Source organism: Erithacus rubecula (assembly GCF_903797595.1).
Source record: "Erithacus rubecula genome assembly, chromosome: 5".
NCBI classification, from domain to species: Eukaryota; Metazoa; Chordata; class Aves; order Passeriformes; family Muscicapidae; genus Erithacus; species Erithacus rubecula.
Window position 1 is genome coordinate 23035632 of NC_136687.1, and position 15909 is coordinate 23051540.

Below are 15909 nucleotides of genomic sequence, written 5' to 3' on the forward strand. Positions count from 1 at the left end.
GTGTCTCCCAAAAAGGACAGAGTGGAAACTGCAAGAAACGAGATGTGATGGATTTATAACTGCAATGTGATTCTTACTGGTAATGCTAGCAACACATTTAGGTATTTAGAGCACATATTCCTCAATCTGAATTCAAAACCACCTTAATAGACGGAATGTTATGCCCCACCTACTCTGAGTACCTGAATCTTTTTTCCTGCACCAGACATTTTTGGCTAAATTGTAGCTCCAACTATAAGGGCAAAACAAGACAAGTTATTCTGGCAATACAAAACACTTGTTCCTTGAAAGAAATTCTTCAGAGGAAACATTCCTGGCACTGAACACATTAATTGCTCTGGCAGTTATCAGAGAGCAATTGGAAAAATCCACAGGCAGCATGTTACTTACTCTTACTAACAGCTGCACTGGTGACCATTTTTATTGAGTATTAGACTGAATGAGGAGTCTGGGGATCCCCAACTCCAGGCATTTGCAGATTAGTCAGGACTGCACAGTGTGGCACACAAAGGTAAATCCAAGAAACAGAAATGACAGCTTGCCCAGAGTTGCCAGCACATTTGCTTACAGGTTCTTTACTTTTTATTCCTTTTTTATTATTTCTGAGTTTAGTGCTGTTTCCCTGGGGCACATTACTCCTGTCTCAGAGGAAATGTGCAGCTTGCTCAGTTCTACTGAGGGTCCTTCCACTGCTCTACAGAGAACAGACACCCTTGTGATTTTTCCCATCCCTTTCAGAAAATGGGATTAAAAATCTCAATTCAGGACACATGTCATCTGAGAAAATGTAGAGAGGAGAATGAAAAAAGGTGAAGATGATACAGATTAATTTTATGAGCTTTGGATCATCTAAGTGCATCTCTGGGCTATTGGTGCTCACTGTTATTGACTGCAGGAAAACTGATGCTCTTCCCAGTGTCCTGGGTGCTAAACAACTACTGAATTCTGTGTGAGAATTGAATCAAAAAATGTGGGCCAAAAGTTTTCCTAAACAAGATATTAAATGGGAATGGTTTGCAGAGGCCTCACTTTCACTGACTTCACCAAAGGAGAAGTGCACAGGGTCATGGTCACTTTCTCTTCCTTGGAGGGTGGGACTGAAGAGGGTTAAACTGGTGCACAGCTATGGGAACACTCACCAGGCAACCAAAACCAGGCCTCCAGTTCTGTTCCAAATGCAATCACACCCTGCTACCATGCCAATGTAATAAATTTTTAGAAATGGCTTATTTCTGTAGCAATTTTATCTCAGCTTTGTCTAATGCATATTATATTGCAACACTAAACAAATGCTTGTTCTGAGGCCTTCCTGAATTCCTCATCCTGCTTCCTTCCCTTTTTGTAATATTGTGCAATTCCAGCTGGTTGTAGACTCTCTAGTTTGGTGGAGCAGTAGAAGCTTCTAAATAGAGTTAAGCCTGGTGGAAGTGAAGCTGTAAGTATGCATGTATAATTAATAACTAATTTTTACAAAATTGCAGAGATGCAGAGGTGAAAGTCTCATGTATTGTGTGGAGTAAGACTTTAAAAGGAATGCTCATGGGTAACTGAGAAATTAGTATACACTAATATAGGACTGGATGAGTCCTCCCAAAGGAGTTATCCTGAATGATTAGGATCTGCTGGTTGAGTTCACAAATTCCCTCCAAAAGATTGATTAAATAAAAGCAGGGAGATTTCTCCATTTAAGTGTGCATGATAAATTTTTTGCTTATGATTTTTTTTTAAATTAATGTCTTGGACTGTATCTATCTAGGTATTTCTAAGGTTGACCCTGAGCCAAAGAGACTGAGATCGTGTAGTCATAGCTCTTATTATACTATAAATAAATAAAATATGGATAATATTACACATTTTATTTGAACTTAAATGTTGTGGTAGTGGTATTAATGAAAAATGATAGCATAAACTGTAATTCCTGCTTTATCAGTCTTGGTTCCTTTCAATTCTGCACAGTTTATATGAAACAGGTACGGGGCTGGTTCATTCCTTATTTCACAGAAGGAGAGAAAGATCCAGGCAAGCCCATTTAATTTAGACAAGTGGAAATTCTATATATGCCAAAGTGGTTTCATGGTTGTGGTAAACCTACCAACAACTTTAAACAGTCAGGTGCTAGATAATTTCTTGTTTGGAATGATCTTACTATGGTGTTATGTGGCTAAGATTCTTAATCAAGAACATAACAGATTTAAGTTAGCAAAGTGAAACTTGTCTCTTACAATAACTAGTAATTTATGTTGCTTACAAATTGCCAGTATTCTATCTTGAATTCTTCCCCAAAAGCATAAGAATATTATCCATTGGAAGAGCATTTTGCTACAAGATTGTATATTCCAGAGCAAAATATTTGGAATCAGTTTTCATTCTTCAGCACAGAGCAATTTCCACCTAGTGCCTGAGTAACCAAACCAAGTTTTCCTCCTTCATATTTGTTCTCTACTTGCCCTAGAGGATAGGACTGAATTAGTGACATAATTACACTGTTTCCTTGTGCCCTCTGGGGATTGAACTATCAACAACTCGCTGCTTTGAAAGATCTTTACAGCTGTGAGTCAGGGATGACATTTCCTGAGACAGACTGGAGGCTTCAGCAGGGGCGTGAAGTTGCTTTTGAATTGTGAGCTAAATCTTTTCATATTGATGCCTTGTGACACTTATAACTAGCATGTGGCTCTGCTTGTGAGAGGGGTTTTCATGTAACCTTCAAGAAAATACTATACATCCTGTAGTAACCCTCCTACTCAAGTTTATAATTTCCTTTCTCTACTAAGCCAAAATCTTGGGTTTTCAAGGCAAACTTGATGTGTTTGAGCAGACTAACAGGATGAAGGAAATTCACCACATGTGTACCTGATGTGGAAAAAGTAGATATCTGCTTTTATTGCTTGGCACAGACTAGTTTTTAGTCATATGCAAAGGTCCCTGGACAGGCAAGTGTGTACTCTGCCTACATTAAATACTGGAATTTCCTAATTAGGGGCTACCTCCCCATACTCCCAGCAAACCAAATCACATGACTCCTTTACAATTTTTTAGTACACAAGGTTGCCATTCAATGTATGTAAATAAGTAAGTAATATAGCTTGAACTTTTGCACAGTTTTTTATCTGTCAAAACTCAATTTCAGCCTAATCCTCAAAAACTCTCTTTTCTTTGGATTTTAAAATTACCTTCAAATCTTTTCTTGCATATTTAGGCAGTCAGTGAATAATTAAGCAAAGGTACACTTCTGCTGGAATTTACTGGTGTTGAAAATTAATGCTTTATTCCTTTAATTGGTCTACCCCAGTTACTCTCTTCAAGAATTTCAATGCCACAGCATGTAAACAATGTGAAAAATTAATTCCCTGAAGTACTTGCTGGAGTAATCAAGAGTGGAATCTATACATTTATATCCACATTTTTCTTGGTAATACTGTATCTTGGTGCTCAGAAGTATTGGCAAGAATTAATAATACTAGGCACTGCATTGTAAAGGTTTTGTTAAAATCAGTAGAAGAAGGAGTTAGGGTTCAAATATTTATTAAAGCATTGAAGAAATGCTTGCAATTTTGTTTGTCCAGAGTACTATGTTGATGACTTTATCTGAATATGGAAAAGAATACAGTCATTGGAAACATAGAGTTTCATATTTGCAGAGGTTTTTATGAAAGAAAATGTAGCCTCTAGCAACAGCAGTTCTAAAAGCCATAATATTCACCTTTTTACCATATCTGCCCTTTTCTGTCTGAAGCTGTCATTAATGATTATCAAAAGGTAGAGGAGACCCATAGTAAATTCTACCTATAACAGTCAAATTTGTCCTCATGGGAAATCAGTTTTTTTTAGAGCTGGTGCTGTAGAATCTGAGATGTGCTTTGTAAAGATACTTCTATACTGTAATATCTAGTTTTCACATTTGATTTCACAGGGGGTAAGATACTAAAACCAAGTTGTATATGATATTCAGAGTTTGCTAGAATATTAAAGAAAATGAAGCAGAATTTGTATTATCAGCAACTTGGAAATTAATGGTAAGACAAAGCTGAACAAGAAAGATCTTTTATATTTCCAAATGTGAAATACCATTAATATAAATTTATACTATATTAACTATATTTTACTTATATAAACTTGATTAAGATATTATCTAAATTATTCTTTAAATTTACCTATATTGAAAAGTTTGTTTTATTGCAGTATTCACAGAGAAGTTCTAGTAAGACAGATAATCTAGTCAAAAGAATACAAGATGCACAGTGTTAAACCAAAAAGGTGTGAAATCTACTTGGTGGGGATTTGCTGTTTCTGCTTGGTGGGTAATTCTTTCATTTTACACAGAAATTGGTCATTCAAACTGACATAGTAATTTTCTGTCTGGCTAACTGAGGGTACCTCACATTTCTGAGGGTAGCATGACATTTTGATGCTCATTAGTTTAAAATGTCATCTGGAAAGAAATTGCCTAATGTTTGGCACTTAAAATATTTGAGGGTTAAGTGAATACTTCTTGATTAGCATTTATGTCATTTTTATTCTTGTGTAATTAATATGAAATTATGGCATTACGAGGAGTTTCTTTATAAATATATACAACAAGTAATAAATGTGGATCATCTTCTTAAGAGAAGTTTTGGATCAGGATAAAACAGGCTAAACCTCATTTATGAATTGTTTTCATCATCCTTGGGACTTCTGAGAAGTACAGTCTTTCAGTATCTATTAGAGTAGGGCTAAAGAGTATAGATAGATATAGATATAGATATAGGTATAGATATAGATATAGATATAGAGATATACAGACAGATATAGATGATAGATAGATAGATAGATAGATAGATAGATAGATAGATAGATAGATAGATAGATAGATAGACAGATGATTAGATATAGATATAGATATATATAGATATATATAGATATATATAGATATATATAGATATATGGATTGTTCCTATTTCAGTGACCAGAACTTGCATGTGTGCTTGCTTGTTTTTAGCATTCAAATATACAATTAGTTCAAATTCTGTATAATCTAAGTTACTCTTTTTTTCCTTATTGCATATTTTATAGGACCTGTTCAATAGTGAAAGAAAAATGTGCTCCCAATGTTTTGACTTGGATTAGGATGAGGGATGTGATGAGGATAATAAATGTTTTGTTAGGAGTGAATAGCAAATAACAGTTTACCAACTAAATCCCAGGGTTATTCCCTGTAGTGTTATCACTTGGAGCTGGACTGAGCTTTTCTAGGAAGAAATTTAAAATTCCAAATATTTCAAAATTTGTCTGGATCCTCTAATAAAAGTCATACCAAGTGTGTGCATATGTGTGCAGGCAAAGCTCTCAGGGTTCATTAGGTTGGTTATTTCCTCCTGATAGCACTGGGGTTCATGAAAACATGCAAGCAGGCTTATTTCTGAAACATGTCTTAGTGCATGTTATCAGTGATTAAAAGCAGAGAAATAGGCTAGATGGCTGATTCTCTCATTAATTTAGATTCAGGGTTTGTTAATCAATTTGATATTCATGATGTGTTGGCCTAGCTCCATGTATAAAAATAACAAGACTCTGAATGAAGAATAATCTTTGAAAAGATTTTAATGATCTTGTATTAGTTTTTCAGCCATGCATTATGGTTATTTTTACCCAAAGATGAAATTTGTTGTATTATCACAGTAGTTCAGTATGATTCACCAGGTCAAAATAAAATTTGTTTTGTCTTACAGCTGAAAGTCTCTGGTTTATTAGCACAACATCCCTTTAAGAAATCTACAACAGAGCCAGAAAACTCATATAAACTTGCAATTGAAGTTTAAAGTTCTAGGGCTAACCTATGAATTAAGCTCAGAGTTAAAAATATAGCATTCAGTGACGTGAGCTGGTATCCTGGTTCTGGTTGGGGAAGCTGCTTTTAAAAGGAGAACCTTCAGGTTATTTCAAATTATAAAGATATGAAACATTCAGCATGAGGAAATGCAGTTCTTAGAAATTATTCATAATCTGCTCATACCTCAGGCTTTTTACAATCAATTTTCTTTATCAAATTTTCAGGGGAAAAGGTAAATATTTAAATCATAAACACTGTTATACCACAGAATCACAGTCCTTTCTGAGTTGGAAGGGACTCTAGGAACAAACCTTCAACCTTGGTGTTTTTAGCACCATGCTCTGCCCAACTGAGCTCACCTCAGGGTCATGTAGAATATTTACATGAATATAGGGATCTTACATGATCAACCATGAGTAAGAAAATTCCTGAATTAATGCTGTCCACAAACTTTATTGGTTCCTATTCACTTGGTCAGGGATGATGGCTTAGAGACATCCAGAAATCCATGGACCCTGATGGAATGCACCCAAAAAGTGTTGAGGGAGCTGATGGAATCATTGCTAGATCATTCTCAATCATCTCTGAAAGTTACAATAGTGAAGACGGGCAACTGAGAACAAGAAGAAAGTAAATATTACCTCATCCTCCTTCAAAATGGCAAGGAAGACCTAGGGAACTACAGACCTCACAATCCTTTACTTCCAAGATACTCTGTGATTCCACATTGTCAAATACCACAATGGACAATTCATAATTTCTTGAAGAGTCCTAATTTTGCTTCCATTTACAAATACATTTTTAATGTAAGCAAGTCTACTGAAAATGGTAGCTGTGAACTATGTCTAGAATTTAGAGCTCATACTAATTTCAAGGTTTAAGACAGCATTTCTTTAATACTTCAGCAAAATGTATGTGCTTTGAATTTGTTTACCAGTAGGTTTATTATACTTGTATATTGCTTCCTACTCATAAAAAATCTCTTGAGATAAGCTTCTCATATTAAAACATTTCCAGGCTGCTCCAAAGAAAGTAGACCTATTGTAAATATAAATATTGTCAGTAGTGATGGACTACTCTGATGAAGTGATTCATTAATTTTGTTCCAGTACATACCAACTTTGCTGAGAGAGTGACAGGCTGAATGCTCCCTAACCCATTAACATGCTGATCTGCCTTCTATACTGGTGAAAGCTCTGTTTTCATCAAGTATGCAACATTCACATCTCTCTGTAGAAGTAAAAATGCCACAGAATGGATGAATTTTGGGAAGGAATGCCTTTGAGTAAAAGAGTTTTAAAGTTTGCTTACAAATCAGCAGGGTCTTGTAATGAAATAGCATGGTTTTCATAATGAAGAGATTCTGAATCTTAAATGTTATATTCTTGGGATTTGTAAACTCTTAGAGGGCAAAGTGTAAGGATCGAATTTTCAAAGGAGAATTACATGCTTAATTTCTGTTAACTAATCCTTTAGGCAGTATTGAAAATCTCTGCCTTACATCATAAATGCCACAGAGGAATCAGCTTGTTAACATAATGGGTTCTGAAATGAAGGGGAAGGATTTTGGAGAAGAGGGGTAAGAGTGGATGATTCTACATACAAAATGCAATATTAATTTGGGATTTTATTTTCCTGTTTCTCTTCTTTTATGTAATTCTTTTTCTTAAGGTTTGATTTATTCTCATCATGGCAGACAGCAGTGGGGAGGAAAGAACATCCTCCTTCCTTTGTTCTTCCAGTGGGTGGCTGACACTATCGTGTGTTGTCCCCCTGTCCTGGAAGCTGGGGAGCAGAGCTTCTTTCATTTCTGTCTGCTTCTGCACACCTCTGTGGAAGAGGGGCACAGAGCCATTGTGCCCTTGCAATTTAGATAAGAAAAGCTAAAGGTAAGGATCCTGACCATTGTTACTAATAAATTAAGTTCATCTTGTTAAACTTGGCCCCAAATAAAGCAGAATTCTTTCACCTCTAATTTAGGGGCAAAGGTCATCATCTTAAATAAAAAATGCAGGCACATAGGAAAGTGTGTGCCCTCAGGAAACCAGGTATGAAGTTTAGTGTTGAACTGATGAAGTAACTCACTGCTGTTTAGGTCTCTTTGAGGTTTCTGAGTTTTATAAAAAGGCCCATCATGGAAGGGACATCGTCCTTGAAGGGACCTTAGTGCTCTGCTGGAACCCATGTTCCAGGACAATGGTCATAACAAATCTTTACTAACGTGCTGGAAAGAGAATATCAGACTGGGTAGGAGAATCATCGCAGCATATTAAAAAATATGCCATATATAGAAATTTCTTTAAGTATTCAGTGAAAATTTCATGCTTAGTTTAATGAAAATATTTTAAAAGAAATATTTAATTATATTCAGATATCCAAATTTTAATTATTTGGGTCCCAGAGTGACCTGAGAATACAAGATCAAGTTAGGAAGTAGATTAAGAAAAAACAAGAAAGAAAAAATAAAAATAGAACAACAAAACCAAACATATTTAGTTTTTCTTTTCTGGAAAACTCTTAATATTTATTTATTGAAGCTGAATCATAGGAAAGAGAATAGAGAAAGAAATTCTAAAATAAGAAAAAGGAGTTGTCGTGTATTAATAGAAGTGCCAGTGTAAGAAATACTGACATTCAGAACTGATTGGTAATGAAATGAAGTCAAAAATGTAAGAAGAGAAATGTGCAGAATGAACAAAAGATAAGTATAGCAATGATGTGAGATGAGAATATCTAACATTATTGCTTTAATCTTATCTAGAAACCTTTTCATAGACAAATACAATTGCACAAGCAGAAATGAATGAAGTGAAAATGACATTCAGGTCAACGAGGCACAGAGCCCTCAGCAGTTTAAGCATGTGATGGTCCCAGGATCCACTCTCACTCTGCCAGCACAGCCCCCTATAGACCCTGCCAAGCAGCCAGATGCTGCTGGAAGATGAGGACCTTCCACAGTCGGCTTTTAACTCTTGAGAGGAAAGTAAAAATTGTCAGGTTTTATTTCAAGGGCTGAATTACATCTTGCTTTAATAGATGAATTGAAATTCTGTGCTCCTACAGCTGTTTTAATAGTGATTTTGATTTTGACGTGTCATGCAGTACATCCTAGTCTGATAAGAACCTTGCTTTTTCTACTAGAATGTTAATACCAACATAACTCCATCCCAGGTTCATCATATACTACTTTAATTAAGATGCATTCATTTTGTAAGGAAAACCAGCAAAGGCTTGATTTTTTCTTAGGAAAAAATCATTAATCATAGATGTAACATCTAGTGGAAGCCTGACAGTACCCATCTCATATCACTGACTTCCCAAGCACAGTTTCTCTATTGTCAGTATTCTCCTTTTGACTTTTTTGAAATGAGATTCTCTTTGTAGTAAGCATAAGAAGCAGTTCTTACACAACCTATGTGTTATTTTATTTCAGAGCACTAGTATATTAGATGTCTTTGCATCAGCGACTTTCCAAGACACAGAAATACCCACACATTATTGAATCAGATTTATTGAAAATACCTGTTAAAGACTTCAAGATTTTCTCTGGGGCTTGTAGAGAAGCCATTTGGACTCAAGATGCACTGTGAGGACTCCAGTTAGCACACTCTTCACATTTCCACTGCAGCTTGGTTTTTTATGTAGTTGTAAATCTCTGTATTGTTACACTCCAAATTTGTTGGAAGTGATTACAAGAGTAGTTATTCCTATTTAAATTAAAAAAAAAAAAAAAAAAAAAAAAAAAGCAATGACAGGAAAATACCATAATTATTGCATATAGAGAAATGTAACACTTAAAAGTTTTGGTAGTTGAGGTTGACTACCTTGCTACAAAAGGGAACTATAAATCTCCTTGAAAATGAATGGTTATTTCAGTCTGGTGTGAACTGTAACAAAGATAGTCTATATAATACATGGTTGTCTTCCAATATCAGCCAGGGAATGTTGACAGTTAAAAGTCACTCTCTTGATATCTATGGCAACCTGCTTTAGAATATTGGTTCCTGTAAAATAAGAAATAGAACAACTAAGCATGATAAACCAGGCAATATTCTGTTTCTAGGTTAGTTGATAGATAAATGCTATTGCAGGACAGTTTAAGGTTGGAGTAAGGAACATGCAGGGAATAAGGGGCAAATATATTGTTTGGTCTCTAATTCCCTGTCTCTAGTCATAGAAGTACTAGTGTTAGCTTATCTCTGCTGACTCTGACTAATGTAAGTCCACAAAGACTACAGAGAAGAATAGGAACAGGTACACACTTTGTTATGCTGTTTGGCAAGGGCTAGTGAAAAATCTCTTCCTTCTTTTTATATTTTTTTCTTTTTAGTAAGTAGGAGTACAGTCCTGTCAAAAAGCTTAACTAAATGAAATATTTCTTTCCTGATCTTCAATTCTCTTCATATTTAGTACTTCACTCTCTTCTTCACATTCTTTCTACATCAGTTGCATGTCTAGCTGATAGCTGCAGAATTTGTTGGCATCCATAGAGGAATGTTATGAGAAACACTCATAGGCAGATATTTTAAAAATGCCACTATTGCCTAAGAGTATTATATATGCAAAAGGTGACAGAGGTGATGCTTAGATTTTTCATCTGTTTCCTCCGGTCCTTATGGGAACAGGAGATACAATCAAGGGACTGAGAAGAAATGAAAACTTGCAATAACTTTGTAAATTTCAACTTTTCCCTTGTGGTATATCCAAACCCGAATTGCTACCTTCCTTCACTGCATACGACCTAAATATTCTTCTGAAATTGCAGTGATGTGCAAAACCTTAATTAATCAAAATATTATGAAGAAAGTATGCCTCGGGATAAATATAGGGTGAATTGTGTACTGGATATCTGCTGTATAAGTTTCAGAAAATTAGAATGAAAAAATAAAATTAAATAAACAGAAGATTTTTTTCCCAGCTACAAAAGCCTACCTGCTGCCATACTCAGACAAAAAGTGTAAAGTCCTCTGCTGTGTTGATGCTTATCAGAAGAGTTTCTGACAGGTACACTAGAGAAATTTCCTGGGAATCTTACCAATAATAATAAAAAAACTTAAGAATTCTAAATCCTGTTATGCAACATTAGTTTATCACTCCCCAGGATGCTGACCTTGCAATGTTCAGGTAATGCTTCTCCAAACTCACTCTCATCCCAAAGCAAGCAAGTGAAGGTATTGGCAGTGGTGATAGCCACGACAGAAGCCTGAAAACTGCACACCCTAAAACCAAGAATTATTTGTCATGTCACAGCGTCACCACCTGTAAATACAGGTAGGATTTTGGCTTCCCTTTCAAAATATGGGTATGTCAGATACAGATAAGACCATACAGAGGGAACTCCAGGTTTCTGTCATCTTGAATAATATTTTGGTGACTTCATGGGCTAGGAATTTTTTTTGGTTGATCGATTTTGGGGTTTTTTGTGGAGCAGTTACATTACTTTAATTTATAATATATGTGTGAGAAGTGTTCCTTTTTTAAATGAAGGGGATTTTTTCCCATTCTAATCTGAAAGCTACATATGATCTTTATGGCAATAGCAGTGTCTATTGCAGCTTTACTGTAGTCTTATCACTACCCAGAAGTGACAGCCTATGACAATTTCAAAGGTAGATCCAAATGGAATGTGTGAAAAAAAAAAATGACTGGCAAAACATGGTTTAAAGTAAGAAAATTGAAAACAATAACTGCTTGAAACACTAAGCACACATGTACACTGTGAAGCTGTAACATTCACTATAGCTGAAGTTCCAACACAAATGACTGAATTTAACAAGTTTAGCACCTGTGCATCATTCCAAGAATCCAGGAGCACTAAAACTTGAACAACTGTTGGGTATATCCACTTTGTAATATAATTGCTTTGTGCTACCAAACTTCACTTTTTTAACAAGGTAAAATCATAAGGTGGCATGGGGCTGTTGTGGCAACAGGCTTTTGGTGTAGCTTAGGCCAATGGGAAGAAGAGGAAGGATGGCCACTGTGAATTTAAACCCTGGAGATTTTTTATTTCCATGATAGGGTTTAAAACTGTGGAGACTCAACTAGTGCAAAGATCTGGTGTTCATTTTCAGTTTTAGCACTGCTGTGGTCATTTTTCATAGGATGCTTTACATTAATTCTCCTTAAATTTCCTTTTTACTTCCCTGTTTCTTATTTTCAAGTATCTTGAATTGAGAGCTTGATGCAGTAACCCAGAATCTGTATTTAAGAGCTCCATGTTAAGGAGCTTGTGTGTACACATTAAAATGTAATCTAGAGCTGAAAATAATGAAATATTCATTTGCAACATAAACAAACAGTTTAAGGAAATTACTAGGAATAAAAAAATGACCCTAAGAGACATGATGATTTGTTTCATAATTTGAATAAAGTAGATTTTTTAAATGCTGCTCTAAATTGTATTGTACATTTCATGATTTTTAATGTTATTATTTAAAACTGAATGTAAGGATAGACATAAACTTCCACCAGAGTTTAATTCTGTGCTTTACCATATAATTCTCTTGTTTTGTTAAAAGTTAAGCCTTTGAATTGCCACTACCCTTAAATTGCAAAACTTCATGAAATTGATATGTAATGAAGATTCTATTTTGCTTAAGGCATCAGGTGTTTTCCTTTGATATTATAGAGTTGTGCAATTTTTTCCCTACCCTTTACAAATAAAACTTCATCGGCTGATTGTTTGAATACAGAGTCAGCTTGAAATTTATAGGAGTGTGGGATACTTGCTTCTTATTACCAGTCTATTATTTAATTTATTAGAAACTGATGTATATACAATTGAAGAGAAACATGATGAAAAAATTGCCATGTAGAGAAACAAAACAAAAAATGCACTAATTTTTTCGTGGTTTTTTTCTTAACTATGGGATGATTATTTCATGTGTGTACCATTGGCACATGTACCATACCATAATGGCTAGGTGGGAAGAAATAATTATCCCATACTTAATAAAAAAGTCTAATGCTTTTTTTTTTTTTTTTTTTTTTTTAAATAGCATGCAACCCTTCTTTTGTCCCTGTTCTGTTGCTACAGAGTCTATGTAATATTTCACAGAACACCTTTTTTTATTTTTCCTATAAGGAGTGGTCAAATGCTTTTTTGCCCAGCAAAATCAAAACCTTAAGAAATTACACTGGCATTGTGCTCAGTCTGGTACCTCCTGGGAATTCGCAGCATGAAGAATTTTTAGCATAAAGAATGCATTTACTTCACTGTGAAATCTTTCTCCCTGACTATTTGTGCCTGTTGGGGAGGCACTGGAGAAACAGGAAAGCCATTCTGGATGTGATCCTGATGGAGCTCCTGCTCTCTTTACCTGTCCGTGGATGCTTCACACAGTGTCCCAGGCTGAATGGAAATTTCAGACAAAGTTTATCAGGGAGACCCTCCTGCTGAGTCATGAGATTCAGAAAGACCTCCCTTGATTTCTAAACTCCTTCTCAGAGAGGAGTCTAGGTGTGGCTGGATCCAATTCTGTTCCCAGATTTGGTCAACAATTTGTGTCTAAAGATTTCTATAGATGCAGCTGAGCTTTTGTATAATATTGTCCTGCAGGGCTAAAAATGACAACATAAATATGGTTCTATTTATGCAATAAATTATTTATTTAAATTGATTATGATCCAATTAGACTAAAATACTGTAATCAGAATTATTTACTAGACAGAATAAATCATTACTAGTAAAGTGCATTACTTATTGAAGCAATATTGAAGCAATGATAGTAAATGTAAGAAAAAAATAAATAGAGATTGATGTTATTCACCTATACCAATGACTGTTGGCAAATCTCTTTTTCTGTCCTGAAGAATTAAACATGAAAAGCAGCCCAGCTCAAGGGAAGAAGATCCACACACACACTCCAAGATGCAGTGTTAGAAGCCCCTGTCTAAAAAGTAGGATTGCCCTTTCACAGTCTGAAGTGATTGTCAGTCATGTTTGTAGGTGAGCCACACAGCCTTTAGCTCATCAACTTTAGATAAGTTATCAGTACCATGACTTGCTAATTCTTTCATCAGGAATTTTGTCTACCACGTGCTCACTGTCAGAAATTGTTCTCTCAGAAATGGTTCCTTACACTCTCAGAAAGTTTAACTTTTGGGTTTATGTGTTAGGCTGGTCTTGGCATTCTTAACTCCAAAGGTGCATAACCTCCCTTCTCCACCCACCACTGATAACTTTTGCAAGTAGGCTAAAGTTAAAAGTATATTGCTGTTTAAGCAGAGGTTTTGTTGCAGGTGGTCAGCATGCCTGAGGCCAGGGAGGCATTTGTACCAGGAGAGGCAGTGATTAACTGGTATGCTGAGTTAAATCAGGGCTATTACAAACACCTTTTCAGCCTTTTGATGATCCCTCTTAGAAATAGGTGCTGTGAAGGCACCACAACATGAGAGCTGGAGTGAGCTCTAAAGAGCCAAAAGCTTCAGAATACAGGAGCTTAGAGCTGCAGCACAGAACAAATAGATTTCAGCAACTCCTCTTCTCATCTGTTGCGCAGTCTTGAGTTTGAGTGAACACATATGCACTTATTATTGGAAAATGAGAAAATGCAGATATGCAGATATGCAAATATCTGGAACCAAGTAAAAGAATAATTTGTAAATGTTTGTAAACTTTAAAAAAACAAAAAAAACCCCCACCCCAACTGGATAGTTAGAAAAATCTTTTGTTTTATGGATACTTAGTGTAACATTAAAAATTATAATTACTCAAACCTGACTGACCTGTTCAACTCAAATTCAATTTCACCTTTGAGGTTGAAACAGATGTCTGTACAGACTGGAAGAGAAAATTCTTTTTCTAATAATATTCGAGTCATTCTGTGTTCTCTCCACAGACTTCATATTCCATTAGCTGTCTTAAAAGATTTTCTCTGTACTAGAATCAAGAGTAGTTTTACATTTCATCATAGCAAGATCTAGATTTACCTTAGGAATCCACTTATTTTTTATGCAGAATATATAAGAATTGCACTGTAATAAATCAGATTTTTCTCCCTTTTCTTCTTTTTTTTCAGATTTCCATGTTTTTCAAGAAGTTCCTTGCCTTGCCTTGCCTCTTTTCCTTTTCTCATTAAGAAATCTAAATTATTTTCAAGCAAATATTATTATAATGAATGCTTTACTTGTACCGTGCCAACTTTTGTACTAAAGTATTCAGATAAAAATAAACATGGACAGTTTGAAAACAAACTAATAAGATGAATTAGGCTAACTAAAGAATTAATGAAAAACAGTGCAAATATTTGTTGGTACATTTAACTGTGAGGAGTAAGTGAAAGTGAAGAGTAATTTTATTTTTAAAAAAGGCAAATTAAAGTAAATATTCTTCCTCACATTTTCTTCACTGATAGATCTATTGAAGCTGTTTATGCAGGGATTTTGTTAAAGATTTATTTCATACTCCTGATGTCTATGCCATCATTTAGCACATGGTCCAAATAACTCAAGGAGGCTTTTATGTGAAGGCTGTTTTTAACTTGGGCTATTCTATTAATTAACTGCACCCTAAGAAATATGAATGAAATATTCAGGTTCTGCACCCTGTGTTTCCCTTGCCACACTTGCTGCCTGTCCAGTCAAGGACTGTGGGAATAGCTCACATCCCCCAGGGGTCACTGCAGCTGGCAGCTTCTCACATCCACAGATGTTGTCATACAGCCATGCTGTGGTTAGATACACACTCATGTGTGGTGGCTGCCACATTCCCCATCACAGCTGGGCTTTGGATGCCAAGTCTGCTTCTGTGCCCCTGGGGTCAATAGTCAGAGAACTTTACTGAGGGGATTGAGGTATCAGTAGAGCTGTACACCTGCAGGAAAGGAAAGTGTCTTCCTGTGGGTACTTGTGTTTGGTTAGTTGGATGGGACCCAACAATTCTTGTGTAAATATGTGTTAGATTATCCAGTTTTCAAGTCCTGAGACAGACACAGTGTCAATTCAGATGAGCAAGAATTCGTGAATAACAATAATTCATGAAGAAAAGCTAGGGCTTTTTTAGTTAGATGGGCTGAGGAAACTGCCAGAGTAACTGCAGTTATGAATAAAAAGATCCTTCTTAATAAAGTATCCATGACAAAGTGGTATGGAGC